The sequence below is a fragment of the Ursus arctos genome, unplaced genomic scaffold (genome assembly GCF_023065955.2).
Source record: "Ursus arctos isolate Adak ecotype North America unplaced genomic scaffold, UrsArc2.0 scaffold_3, whole genome shotgun sequence".
In the NCBI taxonomy this organism is placed as follows: domain Eukaryota; kingdom Metazoa; phylum Chordata; class Mammalia; order Carnivora; family Ursidae; genus Ursus; species Ursus arctos.
In genome coordinates this window covers 5,334,104-5,354,777 of record NW_026622985.1, presented here as the reverse complement: position 1 = coordinate 5,354,777, position 20,674 = coordinate 5,334,104, and the positions used below count along the sequence as shown (strand labels likewise).

The following is a 20,674-nucleotide window of genomic DNA, read 5'->3' as shown; positions in this document are numbered from 1 at the left end:
AGAACATCTTCTGCACAGTTTCCAAGGCGGCCACAAGCAGCAACGCGGCAGATGCCGCTCTCAGCATTCACAGACGAAAGCTGTCTGAAAAGCTCCATGAATCACCGGCACTGGATAAGGACCAAAGACCAAAAAAACACGTGTCTCCTCACTGCCTCTTTTCTCCTTTCTACCTAAGCGGGTGCACACATGAAGGTCTCCACTGTCCTGCTTCCATCTCTGGGCAACGAGGTTCAACAGAAGCTTCCACGACTGCAAACATGTCGAGCCTGACAAGAGTCACCCCTGGGCTGAGACCTCTAGAAGCACTCAAGCATGCCAGCCATGAATCTCAATGCCCAACAGCAGCAGAAATATACAGCAATTGTCAAACCTAGGTTTGCTTCGACTACTCCCCAACACCTGTGAGGTCAAGCCACGTCCGACACCGATGCCAAAGGAGCTGTGTTTTTACATCACAAAGATACACAAGCTCTGGGCTCATGATGCTGACCACTTTCACAGGAGAGCCAAGACAGCAGCCACCTTACGTGATGAGTCACAGGCCCCAGACTCAGCCTGCACTGACCCCCGCACCCCAAGGTAAGTCACTGCTGAACAGAAGGATGGGCCTTCCCAGACCAGTCTGAGCTGTCAGAGGAGAAAGGTAAATCTGCTGTGTTCCAGGAGTCATCTTCAACCACTGAAGACACAAGCAGAACAACTAAGGGAAGGGTGGACTTACAGCATCCCCAGGGGCTTGCCCCGGAACCGAAGACCAGACGGAGCCGCAAGGATGAACTCAGTGCTCTCCACGTGCACCCAGAGCAGCCCACCTGGAAGAGAGACGGCTCTCCCGGTGCGTCATCCCCTGCCTTGACTTGCCTTGGACACTGTCTTCCTGACTGGTTTTCCACCTGCTCTCTCCCAGCCTAGAACACGTGTGGCCCCACAGCCATGCCCCAAGCCAGGCACCCAGGCCCTCAGCAGGAGGAGATCAAACCTAGAGAAGGGGACGGAAGGAAGAACACACTTTCCCACAAGCCCGGGCATCAGAGAGTTAGTGCCTGCTCCAAGGCTGCTGGGTCGAGATTCCCGTGACTTCCCGTAAGTACCACATTAACTGCGTTTCCCCCACAGTGCACTTTGTCCAAATTCACTTTGACCCTGTCACTGCTCGACAATGCTGAGCTTCAAGAAGTAATGCCTGTTACCTTATATGTAAGTACTCCAATACCCAAAATTCTCAGAAACCTGTCAATACTTAACATTTCTGCATGCTTTGAGTTCTCTCTCGAGGAACTCCCGTCTTGCGGATACATCGGCTGTCGCCAACGTCAGGGCACCCAGGCTCCCTGCGTGCCAACCAGATCCTGCCCCAACCTGGATGGACAGAAATAATACCAAAAAAAGGCTGTGTGGGGCTCTGAACCGGAGAATAATGGCAAAGAGATAAACGTGCAACATGAAACAACCAGGTGACTGATCAGGTATCGTAATTCTTCAGGTGCGTAGGTGCTTAAGATCTTAAAGCACCTGCTTCACTTTACAAATGCTGGCGTCAACAGAATTCCAACAACCACTTCCTCTTGTCATTGATCCCCGTATGGAGCCAAGCCATCAACCTCCAGCCCTCCTCCGAAAACTCAACCACCCTGTATGAACAAAAGACTGTGGACAGAAAGCTCCGAGAGCCCAAGTGGAGACTTCCAGGTCCAGCCACGATGGATGTCACACAACGAGGAACAAAGGAAAAATCCGAGAGGTGCAGAGAAGAGGGCACTGGCCGGGGACCTTGGGACATGAGGAAGAAGGTGGGGTGAGTCCCCGGGGTTCCTTTCGTTTCCCACAGATCCCAGACAGGGCACTGCAGAAGTCTCCAACCAGAACCACCAACAGACCTGGACAAGAAACACTTCTGGAAAGCCTACCCCCACCCACACGAAGGATGGGGGAGAAAAGGCGGTCTAACGATCCCAAAAACCTTGTCCACGACAGCCACCCTGCTGTACCGAACAGCACTGGAAAGGCTTCCCCATCCATCCCGGTCTTAGCAGGGCATGTGGGGGCCCATTTTTCACACCCCCATCCCCTGACTTGGCGGGAGGGGGGCCCACTCGGATCCCCTGGCATAGTGTCTGCTGCCCAGATGGGGGTGATCTTCTATGTCCCACCCGGCAGAAACAGATACACAATTCCCCGCAAGAGTATGGCCAGGAGGCGTCACGGGGGAGCTCTGCCTCCAACCCCTCTTAGCATCACAAACGGAACAAGGAGGGACAGGTGGGCTAAGTCGGCATTTCTTCCCCTCACCACCACCTCCCGTGCCAGCAGAGTCCAGCAGGAGCGGAATGACCCCCGACAAGTGATGAGGTCATGCATGTCACCCTCCACTGCCCCCACCCTGCTCCCAGAGGGGGACTGCACGTGGCTGCAGGGAGGCAGTGCTCTGGGAAGGTGTGGATGCCCCCCTGAACTGGGAGAAGGCACTGTCCTCAGGTGTCCTGGACGGGCCCAGCAGGCAGGGGACACGCAGCCCCATGCGGACTGGGGACAACGCCTCCACAGGGAAACTGCCTGCTAAGGAAATGAAGCAGAACCATGGCTCTCACGCCATAAACCCGAGTTGTCCACAGCACAGCTGAAAATCACCGGTCACTCCAAGAACAAGGCCCATCACAACCAGAACAAGAAAAGACAACCACAGACGCCCGCGGTGACAGGACTCCAGTTGGAATTGGTCCGGATTTCAGAGCAGCCATCCTAAAAATGCTTCCAGGACAAGGACAGGCTCTCTGGAAACCAGTGAGAGCCGCTGCATCTCCAAGTGACTCACAAGCAGGGCGCTACCGGGTTCTGCTCCTTCCTTCAAGCTCAGGTCAGTGAGCTTCAGATTCCCTCCATCGGGGAGTAAGGTGCTAAGACCCAACACAGCCATCAGGGGCTTATCAGGTGCAAGGATGCACAACCGACAGGAGCAGAGGTCCGCCGCGCGATGCTGGCTTTTCAGCACACGTGGTGAGGGAGTGGGGCTCACGCCCCAGCAGCATCGGGGCTCACTGGGTTAAGCGCCCCACACGAGGCGGAAATGAAACAACACGGGCAGCCCATGGGAGAAAGTCTGCCAAAAGAATGCAAGGATGCTTCCAGCGCAGAGCGGACGGCAGAAGCACAGTGACCAGGGCAACAATGAACGCTAACGGAAAGAGAGAGCCTAGGCAGGAAAGTCAGCAAAGTGTGCGGTTGGGAAGCCAGGAGGCAAGAGGAGGCCAGAGAGGAACACGGCACAGCGCGCATGCCAGTCCCTCCGAGATCTCTCTGCACCAACGCGGCCTCAAGCTGTGGCACAACGAGGTCTCTCTGCCCTTGAAAAGAGGAAGACAGAAGTCGCTCCATTTCCAGTTAGACTCTGAGAAGGCCTGGGTGTCAATCATACTGTAAATGGGGAGGAACGACCCATCAACACAGCTGGGCAGAGAAATGGCTTCTACCTTCGCCGAGCCCTGTCCTGCTAAGCAGGTCACAGGAGCTACGGCAGGAACCAGCCCTCCTCTGGCTGCATCCCAAGGGTCGGAGGCCCAGAGAGGTGCTCCCCTGCTGTACAGACAGGGTGGAGTGGGAGCCACTCCGCAGGGGGCGGGCCAGCCTCTGCTGTCGGGTGAGAGTGCACCCCAGGCACGAGACCCGCAGAGGGGGTGATGCAATGGACACGGGGCCTGGGGGTATGACGCCCTGACCCAAGTCAACCACCCCTACAAACTCTCCAGTGAGATCAACACAAGCAACCAAAATATGGTGCCAGGGGATGGCCAAGCCATGGTCCCACTGTGGCCACTGTCGGATCAAGAGAGCAGAAATCAGGCAAGTCAGACCATCCATACCTCTCTCTCCCACCATGACCCCAAAACAAACAGGGCTCCTGGGATGCAGTGGCAGTGAAGAACAGAGGGAGGGCAGCCCTAATGCCCTACGGGTCTCCCTCCACCCTCATTTACCGCCCACAACCCCAGCCCTCCAAGATCACGATTCCCATGGCGGGCTCACCCGCATCCAGACTGGTGCCCTGTTCGGAGTCACCGCCCAGACTGAAGCCCGTAATTTATTAATTTCCCTGTTGGCTACTAACAGGTCCCTCTCAGACCCTCTTATTTTGTGTTACAGCATCTTCCTGAACCCCCAGGGAACAGGGCTCCAACTCCGAGATCAAAGAGATACGAGTTCTTAAGGGAGTATCTTGCTACTGGAACACGTTCCACGTGTGCCAGACTGTGGCCCGGCCGGAGGCCCCACCGCCCCCAGCACCTCACCTGGCACAGTAGCTGGTACCAAATGTGTGCTTTCTGGGACTTACCAAGTGAGTAGAAAAAGTCAGGAAAGTGAGAACTGATCGAATGATGCCCGTCAAATATGTTCTATGCCATGTTCAAGATAGCAGAGCCTAACTTCAGGTCAGATTTGTTCTCTTTAATGCAGGGGACCATGGAGGACGCTACGGAGCCCTACCCTGCACCCGGTAGGGTCGGCATCGCCTTGGAGAGGATGCCCATTCCAGACCACCCAGCAGAACGGCCTGTGCATGCAGCCCAGACCCGCACCCTCTCCCCCGCTACCTCCGTGTCCCATGGAAGGGCGTTTCTGAAACTGTCTGGCCAGGACTAAGGATGCAGTGTGAGGCCAGGAATAATACAAACTGGCTTTTAGGGGGGGCCTGGGGGTCTCAGTTGGTGAAGCGTGTCTGCCTTTGGCTCAGGTCATGATCTCAGGGTCCTGGGATGAGTCCCGCATCGGGCTCCTTACTCAGCGGGGAGCCTGCTCCCCCTGCTTGTGCTCACTTGCTGACTCTCTCAAATAAAATCTTAAAAAAAAAAAAAAAAATTGGCCAAGAAAAATCTAAGACTGTCTACCTCGGATTCATCCCTGGAGAAGCCCATCATGAGAGCTGTCCATGAGCACAGGGAAGGCACAAAGGCACCCACGTCCACTGTCCAGCCATCCCCCAGACCCAGGGTGCTCTGAGTCCCCTGAGCACTCAATGGGTCCCACACATGCTGTAGGAGAGGACATCACGTGAGAGTTCAAGTCAAGAAAGGGTTTTGTGGCTAACATGTTTTTGGAAATTCCCACCCTGGAGCAATCTTCGGGGATCCACCCCTTATTCACTACACCCACTGACCTCCCTGAGCACTCAAATTCATCAACCCCAGGGAGGGACGGCCCCAGACCCAGCTCCCCATGCCCGGAGGGTACACACGGCATGCCTTACACCGTGCCTTCCACACCGACAGACCCCACGCCTAAGCTGCCATGAATAATTAGATTTCAGGCCCTAAACGGGAGGATTAGCTGTGAAACAACACTTAGGTTCATTGTGTACCCGAGTCAAGAGGTCCCTGGCGAGGCTCTCGGCATCCAGGGGCTCGTGGCTTTGAAGGAGAGCCGCGTTCAAATGCTAACAGGGGAAGAAAAGGACTAGAGGTGGAGGCTGGTCAGACAATCCAAGGAGTCGGGACAGGAGCGGCCAGGGACGCTGCCTGCCTTTGTCCGGATATGTGTCTCCCACACCTCAACGACCTGCCACAGACGGGACTGAGGCTCAAGGAGGCTCAGCACCGCCCGTAAGAACTCCCAGGTTCCGGCTCAGGGACAGAGGCGCGGGAAGGCGCATGGGGCCCAGCAGGATGACGGCCTGCAGGTGGGAGCATCAGCCCGGCCCACCACCCCCGCTGGCCTCCTTCTGCACCCTGCCCACTGCAGTTTCAGGAACTGCGTGGTCCCCGAGGAGAGAGAACACAGGGCCAGGACAAGCAGCAGCTTCCGGGCCCCTGTGCTCCAGGTCCCGGCCACCTAAGGGACGGAGCCATAGCGAAGCACAATGCGCTTCCTCTCCCTCTCGCTCATTCTCCTATGAGACTTTTCTTTCTGCAGCCTCCCTGAAGAGCCACGTATGGCGCTCCCGCTCCTTTTCTTCATCTCTGCTCTAATAAAGAGGATCAGGGGCCTCTGCTTCACAAGGAACAGTGCGTCCTGACGGCGCTGGTGCTCCAGGAGAGCGCTAGAAGTTTGAGGAGGTCGTGCTTCATGGGCAGCGAGCCTCACTCGGTGGGACGGGGGCAGCAGCGGGAGAAGCTACAGCTACTCCCAGCTCCGTGCGGGGGATGTTTTGTCTGTGAGGGCTCACAGGGGAAGAAAAAAAATCACACCCCAGAATACAAATTCAATTCTCATGCTAGCTGTCCAGAGAGAGAGAAACACAAAACCTGTACGTTCTGAGTCTGAAACAGGACACGTAAAATGTCACTGGGCATCTACCAGGAGGCTGACACTCGAGAAGGGTCTGCTACATAAACTCCATTAATCAAGGGATTAAAACCCTTCTGTTCTGCATTGCCGACAGTTTAGGAAAACCCACGTGAGTCAAGGGTCATGGAAAGCCAGCAACCTTGTCCCAAGGACTATGGACCCTAATTCCTCGACCCGGGATCCCCTCTGTTAGGGGCTAAATCCAGATGTTCCCATGCTGAAGCCCTAACCCCAAAGCCTCAGAATGTTCTGTATTTGGAAAAAAGGTCTTCAAAGGGGTGATTAAGGTCAAATGAGGTCACAGGTGGGCCTTAATCCAAAAGGATTCATGTCCTTATAAGAAAGAGAGATTAGGACACAGATGCACACAGAAGGAAGACAGTCACTCGAGGACTGGGGAGAAGGCGGCCGTCTTGGCACCAAAGAGAAAGGCTAAAGCCCCCTGCTAAAGAAGAATCATCTCTGCTGAGGCCTTGATGAAGGACGTCTGGCCTCCAGGCCAAAACACCTGCCCGGGCTGGGGCATCAGCTACGGCAGCCCAAGCTGACTGACAGACTCTCCTGCGCCCACCGTCCCACCCGGGAGCAAAGGCTCCAGCAGGCACATTTGCTGGAACGCTGTTCTGACCTCGGCTCCCCCACGAACTTCTCAGACCCACAGACAGCGTAAGAACTCCACACCCCAGCAGACGGGCACAAAAGCGAAGGTCCCTGCCCGGGTGTAGCACTGAGGGGAGGAGGTGCCAACGCCCGCCCCAGACCTTCATTACTGACGGGCTTCCCAGTATCAGAGCTAAGGTGGGGCAGACCCATACAGGCCATGTTGGCAAAGAAGGCCTGAGTCAAGAGCCGCCCCCACTTCTGTTCTGGCCCATTACCAAAAAGAACGGCTGCCAACTTCTGAGGGCTCCTGTGCACGTCTCAGGACAACCCAAGAGGTATCATCGCCCACTCTGCACAAAACGCCAGGAGGGGGCTGGAGAGGGAGAGGCGTGAGCACTGGGCAAGAAGCGCAGTCTGCAGAGCCCGACGAGGCCCAGCAAGGAGAGGTCTCGGGCCCCCCACCTCAGCCCAGTGAGCAAAGGGGAGGAGAGGGGCCAGGGAAAGACAGGTACACAGACTCCCTGCAGAAACCCCAGAATAAAGGAGCCATTGTTATGCCCCGGCCTGCAATGGCAAGCATTTATTGATCTCGGCTTTATCAAATTTAACAGATGATTCTCCTACTAAGAGAGAATCCTATGTACCAGTGAAAACCCAACAGACCTTACCTGTCAGGGCCTTGCCCGGGCTCGGGTGGTTTGGCAGCCGCCTCGGCTTGACCAGGAGGACCCAGGTGAGAACCAGCTGCCGGTCACGGTCACGGTCACGGTGCCCGCACTCCCCACAGTTCCCTGATCCGTCTCAGCATGATGCTCAACTCCAAAGCTGAAAGTCAAAGAGGCCGTCACTAAACGCGTGGAACTTGTGCAAACGTGCATTTTATGCTCTGCACCCAAGACTAAATATTTTAAAACAGATACACAGGATATTTTTTTTTCAAAGAGATTTAATTTAAAAAATTCTTCAAAGAGCAGAACGAGAAAAAAGTCCAGGAGGAGTAGGCTTCCAGTTGCCATGTCAACGGACTGCAGAGACAGATGCCTGTGGAGACCAGAGATCGGAGAAGCAAGGGAAGCAGTTCTGGGTCTCAGGCCTCAGTCTGCACATCCTCCCCTACGGGAAAAGCAAGTGCCCCCGAGGTGGGTGGGGTACAAACGTACAGACCTTTGCCCTCTTGCAAGGCCAAGTTCACTTATAATTCATGCTCTGAACCCAGGGTCCTCCCAGATTATAACCCTCACCCCACCCCGCAGAGACCCTCCTCCATCTCAGCCCAGGTACCAGCCCTCTGGTGCAGGAAGGCCCCGCTGGGCACGTGCATGTGCATTCCACAGGAGGGGACTCACAGGAGGGGCAGAAGCAGGCGGACCTGCCCTTTGAATCCTGGCTAGCTGCTTTGATTCCCTCATGCAACACTTCTTCTGAGGGGAACACGAGGAGTGCTCTAGGCTCCAAGGACAGTGTCAGGACGAAGACAAACCTGGCCCAGCTAAAGGGGAGTGTTTAGTCACCTGGGCGTTCCCTGACCCTGGCTCCTCTGCAGGGCAGTGTGGGGAGAGCCCACCTCCCGGAGGACGTGATACATCACATCAGAATGCTAAGGACTCTTCACAGCTCAAATGCAACACGCTCCCTGGGGGAATGAGTGCAGAGACAGCACAGAGCAAGCCTGAGTCCAAGAGAGTCTTTTATCGCTGCTGCTGCCTCTGTGCTTGAGCTGGTCCACGGCCTGCGACCTTGCGGGGAGAAGAGACCCCTAAACTAACTCTTCCTGATCACTCCACAGTGGGAAGTAAAACCTGCCCTGCCTCTGACCTGGTACGGAAGAAGTCATGGACCTCGAACTTCCTAGAAAACCACCGTGAGCACAATGGCCGAGGAGCAGGCATGGGAGCCTGAGAGCCTGCATCTCCTGCCAGCACCCCGTCTCAGCAGGTGACATCTGGGCGAGGCACAGAGCCTCTGCCTCCCCAGCTCCAAAATCAACACCACAACAGTATCTCCAACTAGAGCTTTTATGAGGAAGGAATGAGCCCGTGCCTGTAAAGATGTAGGACCCAGCACACGGTAAATGTTAAAGGAATACTTGGTATCATGAACCATGACACGTCGCGCAGTTCCCTCACGATCGATCATGCACGTTGGCCACCCTCAAGCTATAAAGCCTGCCGGTGTTCGGATGGGACGCTGATCTTCTTGGGACCGAAACGGGGACACAGGATACAGGATTATGTGCCTGCTCAACACAGAACATCACCCATGGATGCAAAGGCACTTTAATAAAGGGCACCTGCTTTCACCCTCTCAAAGAATTCGCAAGTCTGAAACAGATTATAGCAATTATGTCGAGTGCAACATCTCTAAATTCTAGTAGCTACGTTCACCACAAATTAAAAAAAAAAAAAATGAACAGTTAAACACAGGAGGGTCTTTGAAATGACAATGGGCTGGAATGTGGGAAAGCAACTTGGGTCACATAACACTTCTGCTCCTCAAATTCTGAGACACTTCCCACCTTTTCCAGAGAAACTATTCTTTCCTTGGATTCTGATCCAAAAGCCCCAGGACTACCTTCAAATGTGTCTTTCATGCATATGCCTTTAAATTTGCAATACACTTGGGAGATTTGCCTTATTTTATAACAGGCAACATAAATTCATCTATCACTCAAGAAAAAGGACATGCAGTTGCTTGTCAACCTCATCACCACTTTAACCATTTTTGTCTATTTTTAAGAGAATGGATGGGGCGCCTGGGTGGCTCAGATGGTTAAGCGTCTGCCTTCGGCTCAGGTCATGATCCAGGGTCCTGGGATCGAGCCCCACGTCGGGCTCCCTGCTCAGTGAGGAGTCTGCTTCTCCCTCTCTCTCCGCCTCTCCCCCGTTTGTGCTCTATCTCCCTCTCTCTCTCAAATGAATAAATTAAAAAAGAAAATCTTTAAAAAAAGAAGTGGATATTGAACTTCCCAGCAGACAGAACAAAGACAGGGTGATTTCTGAACGTGGTGAACTGGCAGAGCTACTGAGATACACCCTCATCGACAGCAGGACCAAGCAAGAGGCACAGAGCACGTGCTGCCAACAAGCCTCCAGGCGCCGCGTGCAGCGGCCCGTCCGCACCCACGGCCGCCTCTGCAAACACCAGCGGAGCCCCGCCGGGGGGGTCACCAACACTGCACCCTTCCTCCATCAGTCAAGACAGCGCGTCTCCTGTAGGTTCCCCATCAGACGCAACATGAAATTCTACGTGCACGAACTTGGGCAAAAACCAAATGTCTTTGCTGACTTCCAAAGTATTTCAGAAACAAAGGACCCCTTGATTTCTGTTTAGTATCTGTGAGATCTTCCAAAACTTCCAGAGTCTATATTAATCTTTCCTTCGGTCTGGCTTTCACACACTAAATATTTAGAGTCATAACAGTGTCTATTTAGACAATCAACAAATCCCACCTTTCGTGACGAGGCTATTCAGTGTGTGCGGCCACGCAGCTCTGGAATCAAGTCTAGGACTTTGCAAAAGGGACGAATGCCCTTAATTTTTAAAAAAAGTAAATTCAATATTGTATGGATAGCGAAGTCCTTGTGACAGCAAACTGAGAAAGACAAATGGAGAAACAGATCGATGAAATGGAATTGAAGGAAAAGTCATTATAAAATGTCAGAATGCTAGCACTGGAACCTGAGGACAACCTAGAGAGAAGCAAAACCTAAGCCGAAATGGGGCACCTCACACCACTTTCAGCAGGTGCTCCTGCAGGCAGGACGTGCCATTCCAGAAATGCCATCGTGACCTCCCTGGTCAAGAGGATGGAATGCGAGGACAAAGGAAAGTGGCCACACCGAAATGCCCACACCGTCCTTTCGAACCACCCAACACACAGGAAGCGTTCAGCAACAAGGTGGCAGGGACTCCGTGGCCTGTGCCCAGGAAGGCCCTCCCTCCATGGCCCGTCCACCAGCAGACCTTCGGGGGCTCCCACAGGGATGGCAAGCTGGCCCAGGTCAGAGAATCCCATCCCAGTGGCCGCCATCACAGAAACTGTCCCGACTTAATCCAAATGTATGCATGGGCCCAGAATAGGGTTCTCAACTGCACGGGCAAGCAGCACCGACGACCCTACCAGGCCTCACTGTGGGGCTTCCAGGAGCCATCGAGCATGCTCCAAGGTGGCTTATCGAAACGACCCCTGCCCAAGGCCTCCCTGACTGGATGTGCAACAAGACAGGGGCTGGCCGACTAGAAAGAGGCAGGAGGGGCGCCTGGGTGGCACAGCGGTTAAGCGTCTGCCTTTGGCTCAGGGCATGATCCCGGCGTTATGGGATCGAGCCCCACATCAGGCTCCTCCGCTGTGAGCCTGCTTCTTCCTCTCCCACTCCCCCTGCTTGTGTTCCCTCTCTCGCTGGCTGTCTCTATCTCTGTCGAATAAATAAATAAAATCTTAAAAAAGAAAGAAAGAAAGAAAGAAAGAAAGAAAGAAAGAAAGAAAGAAAGAAAGAAAGAAAGAGAAAGAAAGAAAGAGGCAGGAGACTTCTCTCTACAGCGGAAGTCGGCAGAACAGCGAGGGACAGGGGAAACGCATGAGCCCACGGACACTCACCCGGAGAATGTGTAAACAGCCAACACACACACACACACACACACGTGCACGTTTTAGCTCAGTCCAAGAAGAGAAGAACAGCCCCACATAAACTAAAGAATGTCGCCACTTGCCTGAGACACGGAAGACACCTGGATTAATGGAAACATGCAACGTTCCCAAAAGGGAAGGTGAAACCTCACGAAGATTCTGAAGCTCTTCAAAGCAACCAACTTGGAAATGAAAGTTAGTTTTGTAAATGAGATGCAGTTATCAATCTAAACGCATTAAAACTAACAAGATCGATCACGAGACCGTGGATTTAGCACATTAAGGGAGAGTTACCCTCATCTCATAGTAAACTATAAAGCAAAAATAGTTAAAATAGTACGGTACCAGCACAGAGCAACACGCGAGCGTTCATCAGAAAGAGCGGGGCTGACCGACAGGAATGTTCGGATTTGCACCACGTGCTCCACGAGGCATCCTAGTGAGAACCTGTCCGAATCATCAAGCTTCCACAACGTGGCATGCAGGATCCACGCGGCTAAAATCCCGAGCTGACCAGCTTTCCCTGACTGTCCTGCTGACGCCACCGAGGATGAGGGGGACAGCCCTGATGCCCACAGGGGGGCAACGACAGCCATCTTGATTGACAGCCTGTCATAGGTCACGTCTCACCAGATGCTCAAAAACCAATAATCAAAGGTTTTTGAGGGTTAAACTGAAATGAGTAAATGCAGAGAAGACACACAATGAAATGTAAAAAATGAATGGTTCTTGCTTAAAAACAGGGAAACGCTGTCAATCCTTCAAAGCAGAATCATTACCCCATTTTAGGGATGAAGAAACCAAGGCCGGGATACAGTGAGTACCTCCCAAGGTCCCACAGCTAAGAAATGGAAAAGCCAGGACTGAACCAACAGGTATTTGAATCTGCACCACCTCCTTTAGTATTTCGTGGATGAACAGCATTTGTAAGACAAGAAAAGAGAGAAAAATTTTGCACTCCTTGGCCACGTTTCTCTTCATTTTTGTTCTTTTCGATCGCATTGTCTGGAGCATATTTTATCGTTTTATTTTAGAGGGAAAAAAAAACAAAAAACAGTCCAAAATAAGAGCCTGAAATTCAAAGCACAGAGGATAAGGGGAGGGGGGGAACTCCCCTGCGTGCCAGTGATGTGCAGGTCAGAGATGGAGTGTAAAAGAGGGAACGCTCTTGACCTAATGAAAGCATCTACCAGAAACGTCCAGCAGCCAAGTGGCCTACATAACGAGGAAGCACCAGTAACCTCGCCCTCAAAATTAGGGCCAGCCAGCCCAGATGGTAGCAGGAGCCACCCCCACGGTCACCCCCCAGATGATCTAGCAAGGTACGAAACAGAAACCAGGCATAAAAGTTGTCCAGAAAACGCGAAGCAGCCAGTGTTATTTACAGAGGAAATTCAGGACCACCCGCTGAAGGCTGAGGTCCTTCAGCATTTAATAAGGTCAGGACCCCTGAGCGACCCCCATGCCCTCAGTCTTTCTGGGCAACAGCCCCAAGACAGTTCCAAAGTGTAGCAGCAAAGTGGTTTTATTCATAGAAGCAACAGAAATAATGTACTTCAGAAGTATGTATGAGATCCTGAGGAAAACCCAGAAACTTTGGTGACGAGCCTACGGAAAGAATATGCCAAGGCACAAAGGCAGCACTTTCTGGGAAGGGAAGCCCTCCCCACGCTGCTCCCGCCCCAGGTAATAGGGGGGAGGGTGTGCACTCCTAGCCGACACCCCAGGTCTGCCAGAGAGCCGGCTTGCCTGTGGACAGGTGGACAGGCACAGGACAGACACAGAAGTCCACAGAATGGACCAGGATGTGGGCAGGGCCGAGCGACCACAGAAGAACGAGAAGATCCAGGGTAAGGGGCTACTGGTGCTCAGTAAGACTCAGGCCGATCCTCACCGCCCACCATTCCCAACAGACAAATGATTTCATCATCATAAAACATAATAAGAGAAGACACGGAAGAAGAACGTTACGAAATCTGGGTGAGGAAGATCTTCTGAAGATTCTCACCCTGAAGCCAGGAAGGAAAATCCAAGCCCTTCACAGCACCAAGCCCTCTCCACAAAGTCAAAGGACAAGCAAAGAACTTTGGGCGAAAAAATAACTGGAAGCAAGGCAAACACACCTGTCCCTGCCCCCCTCCCGTGCCCGGCGCCACCCGGGCACCCCCCATCCTCACACCTCCCTCCCGCGCCTGCCGTCCAGCGGTGCAGGTGCTCTGGCTGCAGAAGCACAGGGACTCCACCCGCTACCTTCCTCCCCTCTCTGCTGCCAACAGGAGGCTGCCGCGATCATCCGACCTGGAACCAGCCTCAGCACCCGCTGCACCCGCGCCCTCCTCAAGCCAGCTTCAGATGCACCCGGACACACCCAACAGCCGCCAGACCTGAGCCAGGGGCCCCACCTCCCCTCGGACCCCCAGCTTGCCTCACCCACCAGCCTCCTCCAGGGGCTCAGACACCGCCCTCCCTCTGGGATGTCCTCCCCTCCTTCCCGCTCTGCACCCAGACCCTGCTCAGCCCTGCTCCTCTGCCCAGGACCCCTCCGGCCTGGCAGACACACCCAGCCGCGCTGTAGCTCAATTCCCCGTCCAGCTCCCTCACGCCAGGATTAAATGATGCAAATCCCGAAAGGTGCTTCTCGATGAACTGGCCAAAGGCAGCCTTGAAGAGGAAAGTGACAAACAGGTCCACGAATTCACCTGAATTCATGGCAGAAAAGAACCCAGGAGGACAAAGACCATCAGTGACCGGGAGGGAGGCCAATCTGATGGCTCAGAGGGCGCAGCTGGGACCTTCACTCTATTTTACTCTGTGTTTGAATGTTTGCAAGAAAGAACGGGAATCCCACAATTCTAGAATTGAACTTCCTAATAAAAAGTGCTTTTGTCAAGCTTCAGACCAGTGGTCCTGCTGCTTCTCCCCCCTTCCCACTCCTCACCCCAAAACCCATCCTGAGTCCCTCATGACTCTCAAGCACAGTTTCCTTCCCTGGCCCGTGGCTGGCTCTGCCCGCTCCCCTTTCTAGGAATTCCAGAGAAATCACAGCTCTCCAACGGAAAACAATGAGGCCATTAAGTGCTTCGGGCAAGTCACATGAATGGAGAACAGCCCAGAAGCTTCTAGAAATGCGAAGGACTCTGACCCTCTCTTTTCTTTGTTTTGTTTTCCTTCCTTCCTTTCTTCTGCATTTTCTTTCTTCCTTCAGGAAGTTAGGGAAAAAAACAACAAGAAAAAGAGGAAAGACAAGGGTGGACATACTGACCGCCCAGGCCCCGCACCACACTGCTTGGCGGGGGGGGGGGGGGGGGGGGGGGAGATTCCTCTGTAGATAGAAATACCCCCCCATTCTGCACAGACCCAACAGTCTCACACTCCTCCCTGAACCGGATCTCCTCTGGCCACACGGTCACCAGCTCAGGACACTCACACCCAGGGACTCTGCAGAACACAGAATGTTCTGTTCAGACACGCAGAGCAGGCCTTCATGCCTGCTCATTCTACTCAGGAGTGGCAGGGTGGTGGCCCCCGAGAGCCGTTCCCTCTGAAGGACCCTACGGCCACGTTCAAAGTCTGTCTTAGGACCTGAAGAACAGTTCCTACATGACCCTACCAATGTGCATCTCGTAGATTCCACCTCCCAGCAAGCCCACTTTGACGGGTTGTGACAGACGCGTCATCTCCTGTTCATGGACGTGACCCATGGCGGGGTGACAAACGGGGTGACCAGCAGGGAGCTAACCCTCTTGCCACTTGCCACATCTTTCTGTCCTTCCCCATCTACTGTTTCACTCCCTTGTCACATGCCAGGAGCCCAGGTCTGCCTGCCCTTGACCCTGTTCCATCTGCCTGGGACTCAGGAGACCCGCTGAGCAAGTGGCGGAAACCCCCACGAAGCTCTCTGAAGCTCAGGTTCCGTATCGGTGCCAGGAGAGCCTCGGGCGCCTGCTCCTGTGTCAGGGCCAGGAGTAAGAGCTATCTGGGTGGAGAAGTCTTCTGCTTCAGGGTGGCTGGGGGGCTCAGTGAGTGAAGCGTCTGCCTTTGGCTCAGGTCACGATCCCAGGGTCCTGGGATGGAGCCCCGCGTGGGCTCCTTGCTCAGCGGAGAGTCTGCTTCTCCCTCTCCCTCTGTCCCTCGCCCCTGCCCATGTGCACACACTCTCTCTCAAATAAATAAACAAAACTTACAGAAAAGAAAAAAAAAAAAGGTCTTCTGCTTTCCAAACATCAGACAAAGCAACTGTGTCACAGACGCCCTCGGCGGGCCACCTCTCATCACCCGTCCCACTTACAGGTGGCTGTCCGGTGACAGGCGGAACACTGAGCAACCCTTGGCAATTTTCCGCAGGACACCATCCTAAGGCTCTTAGAAGCCCCAGAGTTCACAGCAGGCACCGAACGTCTTGTGTTACCTTCTGTAACAATCATTCCATGTTTACCTTCGTCCTGAAAGTCATGACTTTTTCATTAATTCACTCCATAAACATTACTGAGGGCTCACAACGTTCTCCATCCTGATTAGCTCTGTCAACTACAGAGCCATCTAGAAGATGGTCCCTAACCCTGTTTCTTGGGGCAATCGACACAAGATGCAGGAGCGCGGCCAAACCTTGGTCAACACCCCGCAAGGAAAACATGGAAAGAACAACAGTCTGTGGCATGTATGGCCAATCACTGCTTTTATCCGTTCTGCAAAAACTGCATGAGCATGTGGAAACACGTCCCAAGGGAACTTGTTCTCGGGTGTCTAGCAGGGGACGCCCAGCTGTTGATAATCCCCATGAGGAACGGCCTACACCACTGCTAACTTCTCAAAGGAATCCCAGCTATTCACACATCCTTGACCCGAGAGCAGGTCCTCCTTCTGTCTGGGAAAGTCTGACCCCTGGACCAGAGGCGAAGGGAAAGGGACAAAGGAGAGCCCCACTCACAGTCAGAGGACAGAAACCCACCCCAGGGGCCACTGGGGCAGCTGCTGTCCAGCAAACCACGCCACACAGAGCTCGCCTCCAAGGGGAGGAGAGTGCACCTCCAAATATCACTGTTCCTCAGGCGAATGGAGTCTTGGGGACAAGGCGGGGTCATCCACTGAAAAGTGAATCCAGACCTCAGCTCCACCAACTGAAACCCACACTTCATATTCCATTATTCAATTTTCCTCTTCCTGGTGATCTGAGCTGGTAAAACAGTCAGGACAGAGGAATTTCCAAAGGCCTCCTATAGGGGCTCCTGGGTGGTGAGGTCCGCTAAGCCTCCGACCCTTGGTTGCGGCTCAGGTTGTGATCTCAGGGTCCTGGGATCCATCCCCGTGACAGGCTCTGCGCTCAGCCGCAAGGCTGCTTGGGATTTGGTCTCTCCCTCTGCCCCTCCCCCTTCTCGTACTCTCTCTCTCTCAAATAAACAAATTTTTTTTAAAGATTTTATTTATTTATTTATTTGACAGAGAGAGAGACAGCCAGTGAGAGAGGGAACACAAGCAGGGGGAGTGGGAGAGGAAGAAGCAGGCTCCCAGCGGAGGAGCCTGATGTGGGGCTCGATCCCAGAACGCCAGGATCACGCCCTGAGCCGAAGGCAGACACTTAACAACTGAGCCACCCAGGCGCCCCTCAAATAAACAAATCTTTAAAGGGAAAAAAAAAAAATTCTCTATAAAAATTACTAAAATTAATCTAAATCGTTTTAGAATTCCATTGCCGTCCACAAAATCGTGCTGCCAAATGCCCAGAGAGGCAGGCGCCCCCGCACCCCACAGGGGGCCTCCCAGGAGAAAAGCCGGAGCTGAGACCTGTGAAGGAATCTGTCCTTCATTTTGACTAACGCCACCTGCGTCAGCGACTGAAACACTTCTCCTTTCCAGCAGCGATCACGTATTCCTCACGTCCCTGGCCTCCCCTTCACACTTCCCAAGCTGCCGGGCGCTCAACACCCCGGATACGCTCTACGGCTTGTCACGCGTCACCTGCGTGGTATAATCAACAAATACTTGGTCCTTATCCCAGTTCCCAGCCCACGGCTCCTCCAACTCCCGGAACCTCCAGAGTGATGAGTGTCTCATATGCTAATGAAGCAGGTGGCTGGGACCCCTGGATCCCCTCAGGATGGCAGCTGGACAGTCACCAGAAAGACCAGGCATGGTTAGGACGTGCAACTGTCCCTGCCTTCATGAGCTCCAGGGAAGGGACAGGGGCTAGACTGAGCTACCTGCAAAAGGCCAAGGAGCTGATGAATCATGCCCACCTAAGAGAACCTCCACAAAACCCCTAAAGGACAGGGTTCGGGGACTTCCAGGTGGGTGAGCACTCTGGGGTGCCGGGAGCTCCCAGGGAGATTGTAGAAGCTGCACGTGCCCCCTTCCCCTACACCTCACTCTATGCGTTTCTTCCATCTGGCTGTTCCTGAGTTATAGCCTTTATAAAAAACCTACAAATGTAAGTAAAGTGCCTTCCTGAATTCCATTAGCCATTGTAGCAAACTATCAAACCTAAGAGGGTCATACCCCCAGTTTAGACTCATCCGGTCAGAAGTACAGGGGCCTGGGACTTCAGCTGGCATCTGAAGTGGGGGCCCCTTATGGCGCCGTCTTGAGCCCTAGAACCGTGGGGTCTGACAAACTCCATGGGGGGCAGCATCAGGGCCGCACAGAGTGACAGGCCATCCCGCTGCTGTCTGGAGATGTGTAGAGCCGACATCTAGCATCAGAAGCGTTGTGAATAAAAAATGTAAGCCGACAGAGAAAGACAGGTCTCAGGGCCAGGACCCACATCCCCTCCACTTGCAGTCTGTCTGTCTGCACAGTGAGCTCCTGGCCGGCTTCACCCACCCTGACTCCAAGGCTCTGGGTCTGAGTGCTGGCTGAGGCTGCGGAGCCCCGAGCCTTCTGCGGGCAGCTTGGCCAGGTCAGAGGAGGGCCAGAGCCGGGTCACTCTGCCCCTCTCCCCTCTCAGCTTACCTTCTGCACCTCACGTACAAAGTGGCGGCCTCACTCTTGTTCCGAAGCGCTCTGGGGGGCCCTCAGCGTGACGCCTGTGTCGGATTCCTCTGCAGACACTCAAGTTTCCCGTGGGGAAACAGGCCAGGAACTCTGCCCTACGATCTGCACAGCCAGCAACAGCAGGTGCACGGCCCAGGCTCAGCGAACAGCAGTCACCGAATCACCCCACGTCTCACAGCCCTGGACGTGGGCCGGACAGAGCTTCTATCCACACCCCACACCCAAGCCGACCCCTCAGGGAACACACATCGAGGGGGCACCAGCCGCTCACACCACCATCTCCCCACAGTATCCGCACTGTAGCCCCTGAAAGAACACGAATACTGAAGACTGAAGCCCAGGGCTCCCCACCTCATCTGGTGCCTAACAACTAGGGGCCTCATGTCTTCAGGGCATCCCTGAGCTACAGCGGACACAAGAGACACAAGAGATGAGCCACAGGGTCCTCCTCACCAGGGAGGGGGTGCTGCAGGGCCCGCTCGGAGAGACCCCAGCATCCCGGCACCCCTGCCACACCCTGCATCTGCGTCTCCAACCACAGCAGCCTCTCACGGGAGCCCCGGCTCCGACCGACCTCACGTGCCAAGGGCAACATCAAAACCCCCTTGAGGATACTAACCCAGGGCCTCTCCCTGCCGAGCGCATGCTGGGGTGTCCTGGAGGCACAGGACAGGTGACCAAATGCAGAAGCAGGTTTGAGAACCCAGCTGCCTTCTGTTAAGCCGGATCTTAAAGGGATTTACAAAGTGTAAAAGGACAACACCCTCCTCATTACTTTTATTATTTGAAAATACAGCTATTTTTTTCTTAAAAAATACTCCTTATGTTTACATATAACAAATTTATTCTTCTTTTTATGGAGGAATAAGTATTTTGTAAATGTGTCTTCGCAACAGCAAAGATCAATATACACAGCCACAAAAACATGGGCTCTGTAGGGTCACCAGTCATTTTAAGGGTGTGAAGTGGGTCCTGGGAGCGAATGTGTAAGGCCTGCAGTCTCGACAGCCCTCGACAGCCCTCGCAGACCCTCAGGGGGCAGGGGATGCCTCTGGGACAGCGGCCTTGCCTGGCGCCCAGGACATGCACTTGGATGGCCCCCGGGACAGCCTGCACCACCACCTGCCACACTTGCACAGAAACCGAAGCTCTTGGGGAACAGGAGCCCTTACAGAGGCCATCAATCAGGAAAGATTTCCCGAACAATGATAACTGTGTTTCAGAACGGTTCACCTGAGACAGGGCCATGAAAATAAATGAGGGCACTCCCTTGGGGGGGGGGGCAAATCGGAGGGGGGAGCACCTCTGAAGAGTAACTGCTCAACTGTACTCCCCAAAGGCCTGTCCTGCAGGGACTGTGGCAAGACGCACAGCTGGAAGCCATTCCTAACATTCTTCCCTGCCTCTGGAATAAGCCACCAAACAGGGACAGAGAGAAAATGTCACACGTCCAGTATTTCCAGTTTCCTAGCAGAGTTCTGCAGGACGGGCAGCCTCCCCAGGGCTCCTACAGACACCAGAGCAACACTCTCTGTCCTTGCCTCTCCCAGGAGAAACCTGGGCTGAACTCGACGGTACACTCAGGGCACCCAGGGCACTTGGACAGATCTCCCCCCGACACGTTCTCCATAACGTTGGTCCAGGCTGCTCCTCTCCTTGGGTTTTAAGTGTCCGTCCGACGTGGAAGACCAGACCCCGCAGCCGGAGGTGACACGCTGCGGGGGACAGGGAGGGACACAGTGTCCCCCGGGGCAGACAGCGCCCCACTCTCACCCACTGCAGGATTACCTCCCAGGACTGAGCACACGCTTAAGGGGAAAGAGGATCTATTTCTGACCTGAGGACGTGAGATTGACTCTGCTAAATGGGCCAAGGACCTTCGTAATGCCTGTTATTTCTATCCATAAGGACGCGCTACTGTGCACGGGGAAAGGAAAGAAACCCATGCACCGAGCTTACCGTGCTCACCACTGCAGGCCCAAACCAACCCTGAGAGGTACCTAAAAAGTCAAATGAATCAAATGGCACATGTGTGTCCAAAACTTGACACCAGAAGGACCGGAGGCTAAGTGAGTTCGCCACGCAGACGTACATCTGTTCAGGTGACGACCTCCACCTTTGTAGCAATCCAACGACCTCGAACACTGTGAGAAATAAAAAAGGAGTACAATTGTGCGA

At 54.0% G+C, this 20,674-nt stretch overlaps 1 protein-coding gene across 3 annotated transcripts in view; it reads right to left on the bottom strand.

The window, feature by feature from the left end:
* Positions 1-20,674, bottom strand: part of GRB10 (growth factor receptor bound protein 10) — a 179,232-nt gene that overhangs the window by 138,068 nt on the left and 20,490 nt on the right. For all 3 annotated transcript variants that reach the window (XM_048213051.2, XM_048213052.2, XM_026501705.4), the window contains exon 2: positions 7,551-7,707. The gene's annotated coding sequence lies outside the window, so the exon portion shown is untranslated. The remainder of the gene's footprint in view (positions 1-7,550; positions 7,708-20,674) is intronic.